At 36.9% G+C, this 22,718-nt stretch overlaps 1 long non-coding RNA gene and 1 pseudogene across 1 annotated transcript in view; one reads left to right on the forward strand and one right to left on the reverse strand.

Annotated features, from left to right (window-relative positions):
* Positions 1-22,718, reverse strand: part of LOC147579215 (uncharacterized) — a 182,145-nt gene that overhangs the window by 63,261 nt on the left and 96,166 nt on the right. The gene's annotated exons all lie outside the window — the stretch shown is intronic.
* LOC112867536 (serine/threonine-protein phosphatase 4 catalytic subunit-like) lies at positions 1,754-15,375 on the forward strand (annotated as a pseudogene).

The following is a 22,718-nucleotide window of genomic DNA, read 5'->3' on the forward strand; positions in this document are numbered from 1 at the left end:
ACGCTTAACCGACTGCGCCACCCAGGCGCCCCCAGTGCTGTTTCATTTTAAAATGAAAACATACTTGGTGAATATGGGGAGTAAATGTTGAAAATATGCTAATATCATACTTTTTTATCAGATTTGAGTAATACATGTTACTGTTGCCAGGGGTTAAAGGCAGCATCGAGTCTTAAAACAATTGATTCAGAATAGGTTTTTGAAATCAGTGAGTTAGGACCCAAGACGGGAATGAGCGTAGGGACACCAAAAGGAGATTACAACATAATCCTACCACATAACCATTCTGCACTAAGAAACCTTGTAGCTGGAGTTAGAAAGATGAGTAGGGATACTGTAAAATTAAATATACTTTCATGCCTCAGCTTCCTGAGATGGCAATGGGTGTATCACATGAACTTAAGAAATGAAAAAGCAAAATTCTATCAACTCTACAGCAGTGTATATTTTTCTGAAATTAAATATGTACACCAAAACTCTGTCTCTGAGAAACTAGTTTTGAAAATCCAATAAAAAATCTGAAGTGTGTAATATTTAAATTCAAAACCACTTTTTAAGCAGAGAGAGGAGTGGCTATATCCCATCATTGAGGGAGAGTGGGACTTAATGACAGCCCTTTCTAAGGTTCTGTTCCACATTACCTTCTTGTGACCTGCAAATGTCACTGGATGCCGATTTCTCATTCCAATCAACTGCCAAACTGGATAAAAGCAGTTCCTTACAGAAACCCAGATGCTGCCTCTAACCTAAACTGAGCTCAGCGAGTACATCTTAGCCTCCTGTTCCCCCTTTGCAGTCAAGGAAATAGCAGTTGATATCTTAATTGCTGTATCTGGCAGAAAAATCGTACACCTGTTGATGGATTGGCTCAAAACAATTTTAAAAGGAAACTTCAGAAGACAAGATTCTTCTCCGGCCAGCACCACCTGAGACAGGCTACCGAAAGGTAGATGCAGTGCCCTGGGTTGATAGGATGCTTTTTCCCATGAGTACAGGTGCATGTCACCATGCTTCCTGACTGATGTGCGGTCAGCACCTCCTCAGACAATATTAGAACAGGAAATCCCACAGAGACCTGCCAGAAATCATCTCACCAGGACAATAGTTCCGGTTTGTGAATAATGCCTGGATAATGTATTTATAAAAGATGTTGGAGATTTTGAACCTTGGCAAATGATATATGTTTATAAATCCATTCTTAAGTGGACACATATTGTAAATGGGCAGGTCAGCTTACTGGGGATATCCTGTAAAATGTCTTTAATAAATATGTAATTAAGGAATAGGGCTTGATGGCATTTCTGGATGGAATTCATGTTACAGCTACCTTCAAATCCAATAGCTCAGGCTTGTTTGTTGAAGCTTCTTCTGACCTCAGGAGAATAATTGTATTCCCCAACTGCTACCACAAATGTTTATCTCATTCTGTGTTTTCTTGGTTTTCTAAAGTCTAATTGGGCCACCTCTACCTACACGTGCTCAGCTTTCCAGTGATTTATTTCATATGTTCCTTCTGCTTATTTCAATTTGGAATTTGTTCCTATCATTCCCATATGTCAACAGGTTACTTTAAATTCAGCTGTCTTATATAGGGCCCCAAGAAGACCATGATTTTCATACCAGGGAAAACAGTTACAGAAAAATAAGTTCAGTATTTGTGTGAGCTAGTTAATTCCAAAGTGTTCATTTCCCACGGATCCCTAACTCCTGCACAAATGAAACTTGAGAAACCTGTCTCCTCACAGACGCCCTAATGGTGTCAACTCCTTCTGCTTCTCAGACAAATCTTCTGTTTTCTTTTCCGTGTGACCCCAACTCTCTTCTGAAGAGTGATGATGCTGAGTGCTTCGTAAACACCCTCAGCCCAAAGTGGAAGCATATGCTACTCAGAAGCTTTTATCCCCAAATTCTGTAGATCAGCTTCTCGACACAATTGTCTCACGTGGATGGCTCCCAGAGTCAGCTGTTCTCATCCATCTCCTTCTTCTTATTAAGGACTACTGTTCAACTGTTTGAACAAATGGAATGCTTTGAAATGTTCCTTTAAGAAAATGCTATAGCTATTTTATTTTTTTAAAAGACACAACACCATTTAAATATGAGATTGTATTGGGGCACCTGGGTGGCTCAGTCGGTTAAGCATTCAACTTCAGCTCAGGTCATGATCCTGCTGTTTGTGAGTTCAAGCCCCACGTGGGGCTCTGTGCTGACAGTTCAGAGCCTGGATCCTGCTTTGGATTCTGTGTTGTCTCTCTCTGCTCCTCCCCTACTCGTGCTCTCTCTCTCTCTCTCTCTAAAATAAATAAACATTAAAAAAATTTTTTTTCATATGAGAAAGTATTAATTTTACCAGAGAAATGATGACTAAATATTCAACAGACTTAGTTCCCATAAAAGATATAACACTAGCACTCTTGTGGTGCTCAATTAATGAAGCGTTTGAGTGATGCGGGAATACCAAGGCTTTGTCAACAAAGAATGAGAACATTTGGGTGAAAAAGTCAAATAGCATGATGTCAGTAGTTCACACTGAGAGGTCACATTTCAGATAGAAATGTTTCTCTTTTTCCTCAGAAAATTAAAAATAGACCTACCCTATGACCCAGCAATAGCACTGCTAGGAATTTACCCAAGGGATACAGGAGTACTGATGCATAGGGGCACTTGTACCCCCAATGTTTATAGCAGCACTCTCAACAATAGCCAAATTATGGAAAGAGCCTAAATGTCCATCAACTGATGAATGGATAAAGAAATTATGGTTTATATACACAATGGAGTACTACATGGCAATGAGAAAGAATGAAATATGGCCCTTTGTAGCAACGTGGATGGAACTGGAGAGTGTGATGCTAAGTGAAATAAGCCATACAGAGAAAGACATATACCATATGTTTTCACTCTTATGTGGATCCTGAGAAACTTAACAGAAACCCATGGAGGAGGGGAAGGAAAAAAAAAAAAGAGGTTAGAGCGGGAGAGAGCCAAAGCATAAGAGACTCTTAAAAACTGAGAACAAACTGAGGGTTGATGGGGGGTGGGAGGGAAGGGAGGGTGGGTGATGGGTATTGAGGAGGGCACCTTTTGGGATGAGCACTGGGTGTTGTATGGAAACCGATTTGACAATAAATTTCATATATTGAAAAAAAAAAAGAAATGTTTCTCTTTTAACTAATCATTTTGTTATTTTAGCATCTCCATCAATAAACTTACACAACATTTGGTATAAAGCAATTTCTAAGCTCTTTGGTTCCCCTAATAGCCCTCCTGACAAGGTGGCATAATATTATTGCCATTTGATAGATAACAACTGATACCTACAGAGTCAGCTAGGTTTGACTGCCTCATGGCCAAGACCGGAGAGCAGCATGGCTCTAGCCTGATTTGTCGCGGTAGCATTTCAGCTTGACTGCAGTATTACCAACAATGGGTATTGGCCAGCCTTGCTTCGGTAGCCTCTTTTTAAGCAGGGATTTTGGCAGTACACTTCAGAGCAAAGTAGTCGTCTCTTTTCTGTGGCCAGGGAAGCTTTGCAGCCATTTTTTATTCCATGATGTTACCTTGTTAGTTCTTCGGCAACAGCAGACACACATTGCATTCTTTTCCGTGTTGCTTGTGAGTAGTTACTGAATCTGACCTGTTTTTTAATGCAAACATTATGCAGACTGCAACCAGACAATGGGAAGTCTGTTTGCAACCTGAGCAGGGCTGGATGCAGTCTTTCCCAGTGGGTATCTATCGTTTCAGGTGCTGCTGAAGAATTCATTGTCGAATTTTCATTTTTCAACTGTTTGTTAAAACCACATACCAAGTCAAATTTAATTAGTTATATTCATCCGGCAGATGGTACAATATTCTATAATAAAGTATAAATTCCTTTACTTAATTGAGTAATGCATTTCATATGATCTCTTTTACAAATATCAAAACTGATTCTCCTTCAACAGGCCTGCGCATTATTTGGATACAGGCCCAAACAGGTTAAAATTGATTTAATACTTTCCCCCCTCAAAGAACATTATGTAAATGAAAGCAAGTCTGCCCTGAGTGACTTATTTTAATGTCTGCTTCTACATGAATTACATCTGCATCTGGGAGAAAGAGGTGGGAGTAAAATTGTGCGGGAATAAGTTTCTGAAACTTTGAATGCAACATGTTATAGAGACGGTTGTATTTAAATAATACAATTTGGTTCTCACTGGAAGAAACTAATATCCATTATTAGTTTCCTGAAATCAAGTCTTTGATAATAGTAGATATATGCTTCATAGATCTGATTTTCCTTCTAGGACAGCCAATTAATCTGGACATTAGAACTGGGATGGGGGTCCTATCTCTATATGTTAATTGCACATTATTACAGGCATCTGTAGCACCCAAACCATCATGGACAACATGGGATAAATAGAATATTGAATTCTTGGTAGATCTTGGATTGCTTCTTTACCACCCAAGGCTCAAAAGGGATTTCATTTCTCCCCTAAACATTGTATCGTCACTTGCTGCATGTGCCCGCTTTTTCCTCAGGTAGAATCCATAAAAGGGTACAAACTAATTCACCGAATGCAGAAGTGGAAGAAATTTTATGCATCTTTTATTCCAGAGATGATATATATTCTGTACATCCACCAGAACTGCTTTGCTCCAGTGCCTGTGGTAGCCGTTGGTAATCATGGCCCATGTGGCTTCTTAGTCTTCTTTGACAAAGCCCTCCAGCCAGGAAGTGAACCTTGTCTGCCATCCTCTTTGTTTCTAACTCTTTTATTATGCTCATAAGGAACTTAAGCCACAAAGACGTTTTGTAGAACCCTTTAACTCAGTCACAGAAGTAACTAATGTCCAGGATAAGACTAATAAATATCTCAACTCCTAGCCAGATATTTTCCCACCACATTATGTTACCTCCTGAATGAAAAAAACCTATGGCACAGACTGATGGGGAGGAAACAGAACTTTCCTCCACCTTATTACGTTAAGTAGCTAGGGCCTACGAATTAAACTGGCATAAAACAGATGAACAGGAAAAAAAGTTGCAGTTTTTACTGATGTGAATATTTTTTTTATGTGCATAGGAGAAGTGACAGAAAAGATGTGAAAACGCAAAGAACTAGTTAGCAAAAGAGATTATATACCATTTTAACAAACGGCAATACATTGTGGAGAAGTGACTAGAAAGGGGAAAGGAGATTTGGGCTTCTAGTGGTGATAAGTTGTGGGAAGGTGAGTAGATGTACAAGGAATAAATATAATGGAAGACAAGGGTTATTTTGGTAAGGTTTGTTTATACTGATTCCTCTCAGTGTGACCCTCTGTCTTTGGTTGTAAGAGTTGGTTTTCTCTTCCTGGAGTCCTTCAACAAAGCAGAATTTGTGCTCTGATTTTAGACATCTGAGGGGAGGGCAGAGAACTCTCCTTACACGTGTTAATTCTCAGTTGCCTTCGGCTTAAAGTAATCATTATGCCAAAGTGCATCTTTTGCATATTATACATCTTTTGGGGTAGCACAGTCCGATCCTTTTTAAACTATGGAGAGTGAGGATATATAGCCACTATGGCTTCATGTTTCTTAGCTAACTTAGTGAAGGCAGTAAACAATCCTTCCAGCCACATTCACAAGCCATCTGCCCACCATCACCCCCCACTTAATCTCTGGGTGTTCTTTCTAGGCCCTGCCACTTAAAGTTTCTACATTCCAGCTTTACTAGTCATCTGTAAATTATCTAATATTTTTAATTCTTTCAGTTTCTAGATGGAAAAGATTCTACTTGTCTGAGCCTTTTGTGCATCTCTTATGGACCTATGCCCTCAAGTTCCATGATCAAACAGTTCCCTTACTCCTGGTTTCCTGGACTAGAATGTACTACTCGGAAACCTAGTGAAGTGCAAAAAGTATGTCTTCAGGGAGACAGATTTTGAATCTAGTCCCTGTTCTGCTAGATACTGGCAGCAAGACTTTAAGCAGAACCATTATGGACACCAAATTTCAATTCTTGTATGTCACCTAGGCCAGAGTTTAGGCTCAATAAATGATGAATGGTGTAGTTTTGATGATGATGATGATGATGATGACGACAACTAGTGGTGATACACTCCTCTGTTTTATATAGTTTTCTCTAAAAGAACCTACTTAATTATCTACAGATTTCTTCCTTTCTCCTATTTCTTTCCCCCATCCTTCCCCTTTACATACAAATCAGACACAACCTTACTCAAATGCCTATAATATTCACTTATTTTGAAAAGACAACTATGTCTTGACTTAGATTTCACTGACTTCATTACATGCTAAGATGTAACATTTAACTGTCTTACACAAAAGTCAACTTAGGCATAGCTCTTCCTTTAGGCATCAAGAAGATAGGCCATCAGCAAGCCTATAATATTCACTTATTTTGAAAAGACAACTATGTCTTGACTTAGATTTCACTGACTTCATTACCTGCTAAGATGTAACATTTAACTGTCTTACACAAAAGTCAACTTAGGCATAGCTCTTCCTGTAGGCATCAAGAAGATAGGCCATCAGCAACTGGCATCCAAAGGCTGTGCTGGTCTCTCTCCCCTATTCACTCATATCTCTTCCCTGCAATCTTTGGAGGAGAGTTAGTGGCTAGTTCAGTGTGTCTTACATCATAGTAGGCAATTATTTCTGAAAGAATAAATGAATTAATGTTATCTGGGATGGGAGATAGGAAAAAATAAGGTCAATTCCCCAGCTGCTATGATTTGGGGATAATGAATATTTGGAAATTATTTGGACAAAGAAATGAAAATTACTTAATTGACAGTGATTAAAGCTATTTAATTGACCCTTTTCCCTTTGAAACATAAATAGATGATATAACAAGTTCCCATTTAGATGCATTTAAGCAGAAAGATTCATTTTCTTTATGAAAAGCCAAAGCACTGGATGATTCATATTTCTAGGAAAATATTCCTATAGGCATTTTCATCTCTGAATAAACATTCATCTTCAAAAGTATGTTTTTAATAAAAAGGAAGGCTTGTGCATTTATTTTATGACATTTCATGGTGAATGAGCTCCAGAGATTTTTTTTTTTAAGGTCTGTAGGGAAAAAGGGTAAGGGTGCCTGAGTGGCAGTAGGTTAAGTATCCGACTCTTGGTTTTGATTTAGGTCATGATCTCATAACTTTGTGGGTTCGAGTCCCACATTGGGTTCTGCACGGGCAGTACACATTGGGATTCTCTCTCTCTCTCTCCCTCTCTCTCTCTGCCCCTCCCGCACTCACTCTGCCTCTCTCAAAATAAATAGATACACATTAACTAACTAACTAACTAGGTCTATAGGGCTCACCCAAGACATGCCTGTGTCATAGGAAAAAGTTGTTCTTTGCTTTCTACACACAGGACCAAGCAATCCTAGCAGCAGGCAAAGAAGATGGCATAATTGTGGTATAACAGGAATTGTTCTGTAACATTGAACTTCTTGGCATAATGAACTGGTAATAAAAATCCAACCATTAAACCTGTATTGTTTTGACAAGCTATTTATCTCCCTGTTACAATGTAGACAACCCTGTTCTGGGAGGGAAATATTTATTATGTTCTTTCTCAGGGAACATTTTCACTGAAGGAAAGTTCAAAAACATGCCACTGAGTGGGAAAGGATATTTCCTATATATTCTCAATAAATGGCTCATAGATAGAATGAATATGCTAAACATATTTAAAGAAAGGTAGATAACCCAACAGAAAAATAGGCAAATGGCTTGAATAAGCATTTACAATACAGGGTGTTCTGGTCATGCCTATCATTGCTTAATAGGAAACCCTCAAAAAGATTAAACTTGTTTCCAAGTCAATCACTGAGTCCCCAAACAAACCTCCAAAATAATCATAGAAAGACAAAAATATCCAGCACTTGACAAGTGAAAATTCACACTATCTAGCATTTAATGAAAAATTACCAGGTGTGCAAAAAAAAAAAAAAAAAAAAAAACACAGAAAAATATCTAGAATGCAGAGAAAACTCAATCAATAAGACGAGAGCCAGAAATTACTCAAGTAATAGTAAAAAACAATATTAAAACAAGTTTTATAACTGTATTCCATATGTGTAAGAAGGTAGAAGAAAACATGAATATGTTAATGACAGATTGGAAGATAAAAATGAGCAAAATAGAAATTCTAAAATTCCAGAGAGAAAGAAAGAAAATTTCAGGAGAGAAAAGTGAGCCAAATGGGATTAATAGGAGGTTACATGTTGCAGACAAAAACAGTAGACTTGAAGATGTAACAATAAATTGTGCAATAATATTAAACACAGGAAAAATATGGTTAAAAAAAAGTGAGCTATAAGGCAACTTCAAACTGCTTACCATATTTGTAATTAAAGTCCTTGAAAGAGAGGAGAGAGATAGAAGCCAGAGAAAAAAATTTAAACACTGGCCAATTATTTTTTCAAATTAGATAAAAATAATAAACTTATACTTCATAGAAGTACAACAAAGCCACTCCAAGAAATATGAAGAAGCTGATACTAAGATACATCACAGTCGAGTGACTGAAAACCAGAAAAATCTTAAACCAACAGCTAGAAGAAAAAAATAGAAACATTATGTACATGGGAGCACAGGTATCAGTGATTGCCCTGGGAGAGGGGAGAAAAGGAGGAATAGGATTAAATAATTACAAAGGGGCACAAGGAAACTTTTAGGGGTGATAAATATATTCATTACCTTGATTGTGGTGATGGTTTCACAGGTGTATACCTTCGTCAAAACTTATCAAACTGTACATTTTAAACATGCAGCTTATTGTATATCAATTATATCTCAATAAAGCTATTAGTAGCTTCATAATGAGAAACTACTACACAGCCACTAAAATAGATAAAATTAAAAAAAATAGTACCAGGTATTATTAGCAAAAGTGAAATGTTCACACTGTTATGACAGCATAATCAATAAACCACTTTGAAAAATTCTTTGACAGTGTATCTAAAGTTGAACTTGCAGCATACACTGTCCACCAATAATTATGCTACGAAGTGGATAGCCAGGAGAAATAAGTGTATATGTCTACAAGATTACATGTGCACGAGTAGGACTACTCATAACAGCCTCTTCTGGAAAATCTCAAAATCCAAAAAAATAGAGTGGGTAAAGTATGGCATATTCATAATATAGAAAACTGTACAGAAAGTGAAGGAAAGGCTGCTAAACATAACCATCTGGATGACTCTTAGAGACATAATGTTTAGCAGTAACAAATGAGTATGTATCATATGGTTCTAACTATATAAAGTTCAAATAGGCACCACTAATTTAGGGATAGCAGTCATAATGATGGTTCCCTTTGTGGGAGGAAGTGACTGGGAGGGAGAACTAGAGGCAGTTGGGGTGCTGATTATTTATATTTCTTCATCTGGAGACTGGTCACACATTTGTTCAATTACAATTTAAAAAGTAACATACATTTTATAAAAGACCCACAAAACAAAAGGAAATATACTGAACACTTAAAAAATTTTGTTTATGGTGGGGAGAGGAAAGAGAGAGATGGAGATAAAAAATGGTAGGAGGATATGAATAAAGAAGATGTGTCATATAGACATACACAATGGAATATTACTCGGCCATCAAAAAAAGAATGAAGTCTTGCCATTTGCAATGATGTGGGTAGAGCTAGAGTGTATTATGCTAAGTGAAATATGTCAGTCAGAGAAAGGAAAATACATATAATTTCACTCATATGTGAAATTTAAGAAATAAAACAGATGAACACAGGGAGAAAAAGAGAGGCAAACCAGGAAATAGACCCTTAAGTATAGAAAATAAACCATGGGTTACTGGAGGGGAGCTGAGTGGGGGGATTAGCTAAATGGGTGATGGGGACGAAGGAGGGTACTTATTGTGATGGGCAGTAGGTGTTGTACATAAGTGGTGAATCACTAGATTCTACTCCTGAAATTAATATTATTATATGTTAACTGGAATTTAAATAAAAACTTGGAGAAAATAATAAACAAAAAACAAAAGTGATGCATAGAAACATGAAAAAAAAAAAGGGTGGAAGGAAGGAAGGAAGGGATTTAACTGTGATGTATCTGCTTATGAAGAAGGGTTATTCATATTTATAAAATGTACTGTTAAGTATGAAATAGTATGTACCATACAAGGCATTCTTACTTTTTCAGGCCCAGATCTATCCTTATCTAAATGTCTACCCTTGCTACACTCCTCCTATCCACCCTTTTTACTACCATCTTCCCCATTAACAATAACAACAAAAAGTTGACATTAATTATTTGGTGGTAAAATTAGATAGTAGGTATAGTTTCAAACACAGTTTAAAGAAATCCTGAAATCCTTCAACCAATATGGCAATATCCCGAGATTCCCATATGTTTAATTATCATTTGTCCTCAAAACCCATACTTTCATACCCTTTTTTAGAAAATTCTGAAGCTACTACATGTCTCAATAGTAGGCAGCCCACTAATTAGGTAAGAAGTCCTAAGAATATTCCAAATTCTTATTTTTTTTTTTTTTTTTGAAAATTTTTTTTTTCAACATTTATTTATTTTTGGGACAGAGAGAGACAGAGCATGAACAGGGGAGGGGCAGAGAGAGAGGGAGACACAGAATCGGAAACAGGCTCCAGGCTCTGAGCCATCAGCCCAGAGCCCGACGCAGGGCTCGAACTCACGGACCGCGAGATCGTGACCTGGCTGAAGTCGGACGCTTAACCGACTGCGCCACCCAGGCGCCCCTAAATTCTTAAATAAAGTTTAACTGTGAACCACTAAAAATCAATAAAATGCACAACGAGGGGCACATGGCTGGCTCAGTCAGTGGAGCACGTGACCCTTGATCTTGGGGTTGTGAGTTCGAGCCCCATGTTAGATGTGGAGATTACTTAAAAAATAAAATGCACAAGGAAAAACAGAGCTTACAAATCCTAAATCTAAATGAAGATTTCCTACTGAGAATGGAAATATTTATAACCCCTCCCCCCCCGCCCACATTTCTAGCATACTTTTAAATGTTCAGACGCAGAGGGCCTTGTAATTTTTACTGTATTCTCTCTGAAACTTCCCTACCATTCACCTTCAACAGATAGATAAAAATGTCTATCTGTGTAAAAATAGAGATATAATGGAATATTATTCAGCCCATGAGAAAGATCATGTGTAACAGTGTGGATGGGAATTATGCTAAATGAAATAAATCAGAGAAAGACAAATACTGTTATGATATTACTTACATGTGGAATCTAAGAACATGAACTCATAGAAACAGGGTAAGTAGAAGGTTGTTATAGAAGGGTAGACGGAAATGGAAAGATGTTGATAAAAGGGTATAAACTTCTAGTTGTAAGGTGAATAAGTTCTGGGCATTTAATGTACAGCATGAGAACCATAATTCACAATATTGTATTATGTACTTAAGAGAATACATCTTAAACGTTATCACCACAAAAAGAAATGGTAATTATGAAACATGATGGAGTTGTTAGCTAACGTTGTGGTGATAATCATTTTACAATATATAGATATATCACATCAACACATTGTACACCTTCAACCTATACAATGCTACGTTTCAGTTATATCTCAGTAAAGCTGAAGAAAAATAGGAATACCTGAATACAAATAGATAGATAAGTAATATGTGATATATTCCTGTACTGGCAGATCATACACCCATTCAAAAAGAAAAAATACTGTAAAAACTGTAAAAAAACTGTAAAAAAAATAAAGTATATGGATTATCAGGTAGAACACTGAGCAGGAAGCTAGTGTCAAAGAATAATGGAAATTTTTGCTACATAGAAATTCAACTGTGAATCTATTATGAGCATAAAATTACAGTAAAAAAGTTTAAACCACTACATCAAAGTTTGAAACAAATGAGAGTAGGCTCATGTACTCCGACAGAATCATATTACATATTACAATATGAAGTGACGTTAGAGAAAGGTGTTTGTTCAGAATTCCATGAGAAATTTAACTCTAGTAATAGATATCTATAATGAAATGGCACTTTATCAAATTACTGCAGTGTTCACTTCCAGGTATGTAATACATATTCAATGTTATAAAATCAGCTTAAATTTGGGGACTCTAACATTCCAGTGCTGAAAATATAGACGTCCCTGCCTTTGACTCCAATCCCCCTATATATATGTCTGCCACCTAGTCTGGCTTTAGATGTCAAATGCAAATATTTCAAATTTGTTAAAATGAACGTTTGCCTAATGGTGAATGTGGTAACTTTGTCACTATTCTTCCTCATCACTGATAATTAAAAACTTCTTGCAAGATGATACTTTTAAATGACTTCTTCCACTCACACAACACACTTGTTATTACTTCATCACAGGACATCATATGACTTTATGTGAGCTCCATATCCTAGCAGTTAGAGATATATAAACAGCATAAAAACCTATGTCTTATGCAGTGTTTAGCAAACTATAATTGTTCTCTCTTTGACATTTGCTTCCTATCTTCCGTACCTCCAAGTCCTTGATGTGCACATTGAAAATGTCACCAAGTCCTCTGAAATTAACCACATCTTCACATTTGAACCAGACAAACCTTGTTTATTTGCCCAAATCACACATATTCAGGGAATTCCAAACTACAGACAGCTCCTTAAATTTGTATTAACTGTCTAGAAAAACACATATACTCATCCTGGTAGAAACAACATTGTCTTTCGTGAGAAATGTATTCTGGCAGGGTAGGAAGAATCCTTTAAAACAAACACGTGTTCCTATATACTGCAGAATTATTAGACTTTGGTTAGATTGTTCTTTTGTTGGAGTGGGAGAGTGTATCGAAGAATGAATTCTTTTCCAGGCAGGGCAGTAAAGAGAAAACACACTAGTGAAAAAAGATCAATCCATACTGACACTTTGATGGCAAAACAAACTTAGGATCTAACCAATCAATCTTTTTCATCATTGCACACTCAGATCTGGCCAAGACAGCAATGCAAAGAGATGTGTTCATCTTCTCTTACTTCTGATGTTATAAGGGTAGTTTGCTTTTAAGCTATTTTGTAAAGTTGGGTGCTAATTTATTCCCTAAAGAACCTAATTTACATCATGATTATTTGTTATGCTCTAAAGTCAGATAATTGTTCTCACCTTTTCCTTCCCTTAACTCAGCTTTTTAACACCTTTTCTAGAGTATGCATAGATGATTTTGTCATTTTAAAAATACTCTTTCAGGACGCTGTCTATCCAATTTGCAAGTTAAAGTACATGAAACGTGTTACTATCAGAATTTATAGAATTGTTTTGTATTTGACTACCATAAATTTTGTCAACATTTTTTTGACACTGAATGTAGACCATCCTAGACAAATGGTAGGTGCCCTCTCTGGTCCAGAGGATTGAAAATGATAGACACACATACATGTACACATATACCCTGTTGAAAAGTTAATCATAATAGTTACAGAGTAACTTTTCAGAATCAATTTCAATTCTCTGAAATTTTGAATAACCTATTAAACACTCTTCCTTCGCAAATAGTAATTAATGAAAAGAAGAATGTATATACAATGTGTCTTACTTTCTATTTTTAACATTCATTGAAAAATATGGCCAAGTTCATTAACTCAAATGAAAGGAAAATTTCCATGCCATTATTTATTTTCAGAAGAACTAAGTATCTACATTTAAATTCAAAAGACAATAATATAGGGGTGCCTGAGTGGCTCAGTCAGTTGGGCATCCGACTTCAGCTCAAGTGATGGCCTCACGGCTCGTGAGTTCGAGCCCCACGTTGGGTTCTGTGCTGACAGCTCAAAGCCTGGAGCCTGCTGAGGATTCTGTGTACCCCTCTCTCTCTGCCCTCCCCTGCTCACACTCTTTCTCTCCTTCAAAAATAAATAAACATTAAAAAAGACAATAATATAGAACAGAGTTTCATCCTTTATATTAGTATTTCTTAATATAATTTTATTGCCTTATTACCCACTTAGGATTGTCTACACATTTTTTTTTCTTTTCTGGTTACTTGCATGAAGCCATTTTTCAAGGAATATAATTCTGCATAGTATTGGCTTTGATGGAATGCATAATGTGTTCCTATCACTTATTATTACTATATTATATATTACTAATAATATTTTCATTAAATATAATATTCCTATGTAGGTAGAAATCTATTAACACTTTTTAGAGGGTTAACTATTTTTGGTGGGGGAAATAACTTGACAAACAAGATGCAGAATGTAGGATAATGAATGTGGACTAATAACAGAACTTTCCCAAAAAATGATTGAAGAAGAAATAGTTAAAATCTGAAGAAGAAATGAATAGAAATCAAGAGAAGCAGGGTAAGGAAGACTAGAGGTAAGGAGGGAGAAATACTACAAAAAGATAGAAGATGGAAGGCTAAGCAGCAGGGCAAGGAGCCAAGAAGAAGGAAGCAGAAGGGAGGGAGCTGGAGAGCCAGCGCGAATTCCACGTAGTGGAGCCCGCTGGCTCTGACCCATGCAGGGGAGGGGTTCAGAGCTCTGGGGCCAGGGTGTTAGGTCAGCTACCTTAATGCGCAGTGGGAGCAACTGCCATGCTGTGAAATCATCCAGGAGAGTGAAGTCAAGGTGTCCTGCACGCTAAGGCAGGAGAGATCTTGGTAAAGGAGATCAATGTACAGAGGGTGGAGTCGCAGGTCACAATATGTGGCGACATCCACGGACAACTCTATGACTTCAAGGAACTGTTCAGTGTGGGTGGTAAGACCCTGAGACCAACTACCTTTTCATGAGAGACTTTATGGAACATGATTTCTAGGCATTGAAACATTCCTCCTGCTGCTGGTACTTAATGTTTAATATAATGACTACATCACCAAGATCCTGGGGAACCACTAGAGTTGCCAGATCCCCCAAGTCTATGGCTTCTTTGCTGAGTGCCTGTGAGAATATGATTTGGTGACCACATGGTGCTACTGCCCTGAGCTCTTTTGACTACATCAGTCTGTCAGCCATCATTAATGGCAATCTTTTGTGTGCACGGGTACTTTCTCCCTCCATCCAGACTCTAGACCAGATTCAGATGACTGACTGAAAGCAAGAGGTGCCTCATGAGGGGGCCATCAGACCCTGAAGAGAGCTTCTGGTGCTGCCTACCTATTTCACAGTAACATGCAGCCAAGGATGTTGGCCTGATCTGCTGTGCCCACCAAATGGTGAGGGAAGGTTACAGGTGGCACTTCAATAAAACTGTGCTCACTGTGCTGTTTCTACCATTCTAGGAATGTGGCAGCCATCCGGGAACTGGATGAACACATCTCTGGAAAGATTTCATTATCTTCCAGGCTGCCCCCCAAGAGACATGTGGCATCCACTCCAAGAAGCTCGTGGATAACTACTTCCTGTAACCTTTTGACCCCTCTCCCCCTCCAATTCCTCTGGCCTTAGGCCACTGTGATTCTGCCCTCTTCTCCAAAAAGAAGCTGGGCTTTGGGGCTGGGGGACCATCGGTGACTCTGCTCTCATCCTCAAAGAGGACACTTCAAGAATGAGAACTTTTCCTGGAGAGGCTTGGAGCCTTAGCTCCATGTTCCTCTTGTTTCTCCCACTTGAACCATTAATGTGCCATTTTTCTCCTTCCCCCCTTTTTTCTTTGGTTTCAGATAAAATTTTGAGGAAAAAATGTATTGAATGAATTTTAATGAGTAGATTTAAAAGAAAATACTAAATAATAGTTCAGGAGTTATTTAAATATGGAAAATCATGAAAATGTGGCTCTAATGACTACAAGTTAGAATACACTCTTCTATTTCACACTTCTTTCTGAGAAAGGTCCCTACTTTAAGGTTCCCTAGCTTATGAAGGATTCCAGAGTTAATTCCCATAAACTTTGTTATATCTCAGTCTATCAGATAAATTTATTTAATATTTATGTTGCACTTGGAGATACATATTTCATTCATTAACTTCATGATAAACTCTGGTGGGAAGCGATGCTCATTAGTAGAGATGAAATAAGATGTCTACAAAGTTTATATCAACTTATAGATTCCAGCCTCGAGTCTGTTCCAGTGCCCACCTCCAATGAACTTTACCCCTTCACCCACAAATTTGGTGGCCGTATTATGACATTCATCACATTCTCAGGTTTGCAGTTCATGAAAATGTGTGCACAATAAAAGAATGACTAATCTCAATACTTTTAATACAGATTTGAATGTATAGTTTTGCAGATGACGCTGCCTATGCAGTACGATATTGGTCAATCAAGATGTATGTCAGAGTTCCATGAGCAACAAGTTGGTCTCCACCTGCCCATTTAAAAAAAATTTTTTTTTAATGTTTATTTATTTTTGAGACAGAGAGAGACAGAGCATGAACGGGGGAGGGGCAGAGAGAGAGGGAGACACAGAATCAGAAGCAGGCTCCAGGCTCTGAGCACAGGCTGTGAGCCTCAGCACAGAGCCTGACAAGGGGCTCGAACCCACAGACCGTGAGATCATGACCTGAGCCGAAGTCGGACGCTCAACCGACTGAGCCACCCAGGCGCCCCCACCTGCCCATTTTTAAAAACACAAGTGTAACATCTAGATTGTTCTTAAGGAACTTCAATACCAAAATCCAATATTCATATCTACCTGCATCCTTTCTCAAGTTGTAGCTTTCTTCAGGTTGGGAAGCTTTGTGATTACAATGATGCCTTTTAGCTCAAGTGCAGTTTTGGGCACAATCAATGAAATTCTGCTCTGGAGCATACACTGTGACATAATGGGATTCAGTTTCTGGCTTAGTTTAGCTTTGAGTCAGGGGCTGAAGTTTTTGCAGCTTTAGTATGATGTTCACTAGTTTGCAGAACTTTGAGATCTATGCTAGAAAATAATTACACAAAAAAATAGGAAATGTACCCTATCTTTATCAAAAGAAATAAAAAAGAAAAGAAAAAGAAATAAATGAGAATTTAACAAGGCTGGTAGGGTGACATGTATAAATATGTTATAAAAATAGTCTGTAATTAGAGAATCCTAAGTTTTGGTTCTGGATTCAAGAGAAAACTCTATATTAGTCTACATAAATATTGAGACAATTCAGAGAAAGGAGAGTCAGCATAAACCAAAGCAAAGAACAAGAGCTTTGGAATAAGACAACCCTGGGCTCACATCTTAACTGGGATTTTGATTTCTCCTAGGAACCTTAGTTTTTCTCTTTTTACAAAAAATCTGTATATCTTCTTACCCAGATTGGTGTCTGGCATTTTTCCTATTCTCCTATTCAGGCCAGGACAGCTCTGTTAAGGCTCTAGGTTTTCTGTAGGAGACTCAGTTCCAGCTTCTGCCTCCACACACTATGAGAGTCAGATTAAAATATTAAATTTTATATTAGTAATACCAAAACTCTAGTGCCCAAGACCTAGAGTAGGTCTCAGGTCTCCTGGAAGCAGCTAAAATATAAATGTACTTAACCTTTTTGGCTTAGATTTTTTTATCTGGCTTCTTTCTTTTGAGTAAACCTACGTAATTAAATTGTTTGTAATTTAAATCTTCTACTCATGGTTTTCTTTATGTGTTTGTGGAAGAAAGCTGAGTATCTGGTTAACTTAATTTTCCATACTGCCAGCATCTTCTGTAAGAGACATTTTGAGGCCTCTGTATTCCTGGTTGTACTTCTCTGCCTTTAAAATATTACTGCTGTCTGTTTTGTGGTAAACCTAAAATAGGCAGTTTTGTGATGAATGGATTTAAAAAACTAGAATCTGTCTGGTTTTAAGTGAATGAACCCATTGCTAGGAAAATACATTGAGGTAGTATCTGGACTCAAATATTATTAAAAAATTGCTAAATAATACAATATATAATGAGCTATATTTTATTGAACAATGAGCCTAAACAACTTACTTCAGAATATTAGCAAGGAAATGTATGTTTCTTAAACTAAATATTGTCTGGTATGATGATAATTTATATGATGAACATTGAAGATGAAGGATATTTAAAAAATTTTTCATAACTAAAATCAACTTTTATTTATTTATTTTTTTTAATTTTTTTTTTCACCCTTTCTTTATTTTTGGAACAGAGAGAGACAGAGCATGAATGGGGGAGGGTCAGAGAGAGAGGGAGACACAGAATCGGAAACAGGCTCCAGGCTCTGAGCCATCAGCCCAGAGCCTGACGCAGGGCTCGAACCCACAGACCGCGAGATCGTGACCTGGCTGAAGTCGGACGCCTAACCGACTGCGCCACCCAGGCGCCCCTAAAATCAACTTTTAGAAAACAATATTTTATGATGGGAATATGAGAACATGGATTAGAAAATGCAAAATCAAAAATATATATTTCTAATGATTATGAAATTAATTTTGTTACTGTATCATATAGTCTATTAAAATTAAAACAAAAATATTCTCTCCTGGAAAATTCCACACTATAAAAATGTCAAATTAGCCCTTCTCTAAATGGGGTATTAATTTCAAAGAAATTTTTTCTAATTGTATCTCCTTGATTTTTGTCTGCATCGATTCACTTTTATCTGTGTTTAATCCCTGCCAACAACATCTAGTTGAAAATGAAAAGACAATCTCTTCTGTTTCACAAACAATAGTGAGCTTGATTTATTAACAAATTGACTAATCATTCTCTTCTGGGATTTATATGGTTTCAGGTCTCATAATTAGGTCTTTAATTCATTTTTACCAACATACTGGTTGGTAGTCACAGAACTGGCTACTTCTGCTGGATCAATATGTTGTATTAATTACTTATGAGACTCATCTCTGATGTTGTTAGTAGCAACACAACTTAGTGAAATCTGTACATCCTATTTTTTTACTTTTACTCAAACTTCACAAATTATAGAAGCTGTTCTTTTCATAACAACTGGGATCAAAATGATCTGAATGTTTAAATAGTGTCATTACAGCTTTAGGGAAGTGGTTTTGTACACTGTCCACAAACTTGTGACACTGTTTAATGTCTAAGTATGAAATTATCCTTTGAATTGAGAACCTGTAGAAGATTGCTGAAACTCAAAAATCTATACTATCTCCCTGGTCCAGGTTATTTATATAGATTGATCAAGTAATTGAAAATATTTTCAGAGGTGCGCTTGGGTGGCTCAGTCAGTTAAGCATCTGACTTCAGCTCAGGTCATGATCTCATGTTAGTGAGTTCAAGCCCCACATTGGGCTTTTTGTGTACAGAGCCCTCTTCGGATCCTCTGTCTCTCTCTCTCTCTCTCTCTCTCTCTCTCTGATCCTCCTTCACTCATGCTCTCTCTCCCTCTCTCAAAAATAAACATTAAAAAATAAAACAAAGAGAAATTATTTTCAGATAACCACAACATTTGGCATCATAAAGACTTGACTTCAGAGTAATACACATAATTAAAAAAAATAATACACTATTTGTGACTTTGTGCAAAATTATTAGCAGTGGAAGATTTTAAGTTTAACTTGCAAGATATATATTCTCCCATCAAAACCTCAACATAATAAAGGTCATATATAAAACACCGACAGCTAACATCATACTCATTGGTGAAAAATGAGAGCTTTCCCTCTAAGGTCAGAAATAAGACAAGGATGCCCACTCATCACTTTCAACATAATTCAACACAATACTAGAAGTCCTAACCACAGCAATCTGACAAGAAAAAGAAATGAAGCATCCATATTGGTAAAGAAGGAGTTAAACACTATTTGCAGATGACGTGATACTATACAGAAAATCCTGAAGACTCCACTAAAAACTAGAAGTAATACGTGAATTTAGAACAGTGGTAGGAAACAAAATTAATACCCAGAAATTGGTAGCATTTTTATACACTAATAATTAAGTAGCAGAAAAAAAAATTTAAAACACCACCATTTACAAATGCACCAAAAAGAATAAAATGCCTAGAAATAAACTTAATCAAAGAGTTGAAAGACTTGTACTTTGAAAACTATTAAGCACTGATGAAAGGAACTGAAGATCACACAAATGGAAAGATATTCTATGCTTCTGGATTAGAAGAATTATATTGTAAAAAGGTTTGTATTGCCCAAAGTAATCTACAGAGTCAATGCAAGTCCTGTCAAAATATGGACAGTATTTTTCGTAAAACTAGAACAAGTAATACTAAAATTTATGTGGAATCATGTAAGACTCCAAATAACCAAAGCAATTTTGACAAAGAACTAAACTGGAGGTATCACAATAACAAATTTCAAGATACACTAGAAACCTGTAGCAATCAAAACAGTATAGTACTGGCACAAAAATAGACATATATATCAAGAGAATAGAATAGAGGCCCCAAAATAAACTCACATTTATATAGTCAATTAATCTATGATGAAGAAGACAAAAATATACCATGGAGAAAAGACAGTCTTTCCAAAAAATGGTGCCAGGAAAACTGAACCACTTTCTAACAACATACACAGGAGAAACTAAAAATGAATTAAAGACCTAAATATGAGACCTGAAACCATATAAATCCCAGAAGAGAATACAGGCATTTTTCTGACGTCAGAATACCAACATTTTTCTAAATATGTCTCCTGAGGCAAGGTAACCAAAAGCAAAATCAAACTATTGAGACTACATCAAAACAAAAAGCTTTGCACAGAAAAGGAAACCATCAGCAAAATAAAAAGACCAATGTACTGAATGGTAGAAGATATTTGCAAATGATATATCTGATAAAGGATTAATATCCAAAATATATAAAGAGCTTAGACAACACCAAAAAAAGATAATCCAATTTAAAAATGGGCAGAGGACATGAATAGATATTTTTTTTCCAAGGAAGACATACAGAGTGGCCAATAGTCACCTGAAAAGATTTTCAACATCACTCATTATCAGAAAATGCAAATCAAAACCGCAATGAGATACCGCCTCACACCTGTTAGAATGGCTAAAATCAAAGTGACAAGAAATAGCCAGTATATGAAGAAAAAGAAACCCTCATGTTCTGTTGATGGGAATGCGAATAGGTACGGCTACTGTGGAAAACAGTATGGAGGTTCTTCAAAAAATTAAAAATAGAAATACCATATGATCCAATAATTATACTTTTGGGTATTTACCTAAAGAAAATAGAAATGCTAATTTGAAAGGGTGTATGCATCTTTGTTTATTGCAGCATTATCTACAATAGCCAAGATATAGAATCATCCTAAGTGTCCATCAATAGATGAATGGATAAAGGAAAATGTGGTACATATATAAAATGGAATGTTGCACAGCCATAGAAAGAATGAGATTGTGCCATTTGAGACAACATGGATGGACGTAGAGGGTATTATGTTAAGTGGAATAAGTCAGGCTGAGAAAGAAAACCACTCATAAGTGGAATCTAAAAAAGATAAACCAAATGAATGACCAAACACGAAGCAGAATCAGACCTATAAATACAAAGACCAAAGGATGGTTGCCAGAGGGAGGAGGAGTCAGGGGTTGGGCAAAATGGATGAAGAAGAGGTGAGAGATTCAGGCTTCTAGTTATGGAATGAGTGTCATGAAAAAAGAAGGCACAGCATAAGGAATACAGTGATATTATAATAGCAATGTAACAGAACAGAGGATAGCTATACTTGTGATGGATATAGCATAATGTACAGGCTTTTCAAATCACTAAGTTGTACACCTACAGCTAATCTAACATTGGGTGTCTGATATACTCAAATTGAAAAAATAAATAACAGAAAAATAAATACATTTTGATACATATTGTGGAAGAAAGGAAGGCAGGCAGGCTTCTTGCCAAAAGCTAACTAAATAATCTCTGTCTTTTGGTAAAGTGTGTTGGCAAGGGGTGGTGTCTTGGTTATGGTTAGGTTTTCCTAGTAAATGTCAATTGGTTGTGCTAATGTAACCACATTTCCTTGGTGACCAGTGGTGTGTGTTTGTGAGGCAGAGTTGTTGTCCTAGATAGTAGCCGTAGAAGTGTGTTTGCTTCTTGAGATACTAGCAGATTCTTACTGCAGTTTTAACCTGGTATGTGACCCACATAAACACCACATTCACAAATGAATTAATGAACACATGAATCCCCATACGCTATTAATTATGGAAGACAGAGGCAACCTGTTCTGTTTTCAGTATTTGCATGTGCCCTATGCATGTGGAAGAAATGGAATGGAAACATAACACAGAAAATTGTCATCTCAGCTTCATCATCAATCGTTACCTCATTCCATTTGATTTGAATTTGTGCTTGTATGAAATGGAAATCCCATTTAGAATATGAAATGAGATCATTTAAATGTTAAGATTTTAGCTGTCTTATCTCTGTTTTTACTTGGGGAGCAAATGAGGTCATGGGTGGGATTGATGTGTTGTAGGTATGTCATAGACTAGATCTCCCAAGCAAGAGGTCAGGCCAAACACAAATCAAATTTAACAACCAAGAATTTCAGCCCTGCAGCTGTGTTTCAAAGCAAAGGATAACTCAAAGGTGACAAATTGAAGAGGGAAACAGTGGGAGAAGGAGCTAATGTTAGAGAAGAGACCCAGAATAAATTATGGATAATCCAAAACCTGGCAAGGAATTGAGCTTAAATTTTAATTTAGAGCCTAGAGGTGTTGGTGGAGAAGGTGGCCTATGGAAGAACGGAGACATATATTGGAGCCAAAAGTATCAGTGGGGAGAAGGCATTGACTTTAAGATGCTAAGTTTTCAATAAATCAATAGATACTGGACCTCAAAGTCCAGGGCTCTCCCTTTTTAAAATTAGGACCATAGACAATTTTCATAAGCTATTTGTACTTCAATGT

Source organism: Puma concolor, chromosome B4, assembly GCF_028749965.1.
Source record: "Puma concolor isolate L17-30 chromosome B4, mPumCon1.1.hap2, whole genome shotgun sequence".
In the NCBI taxonomy this organism is placed as follows: Eukaryota; Metazoa; Chordata; class Mammalia; order Carnivora; family Felidae; genus Puma; species Puma concolor.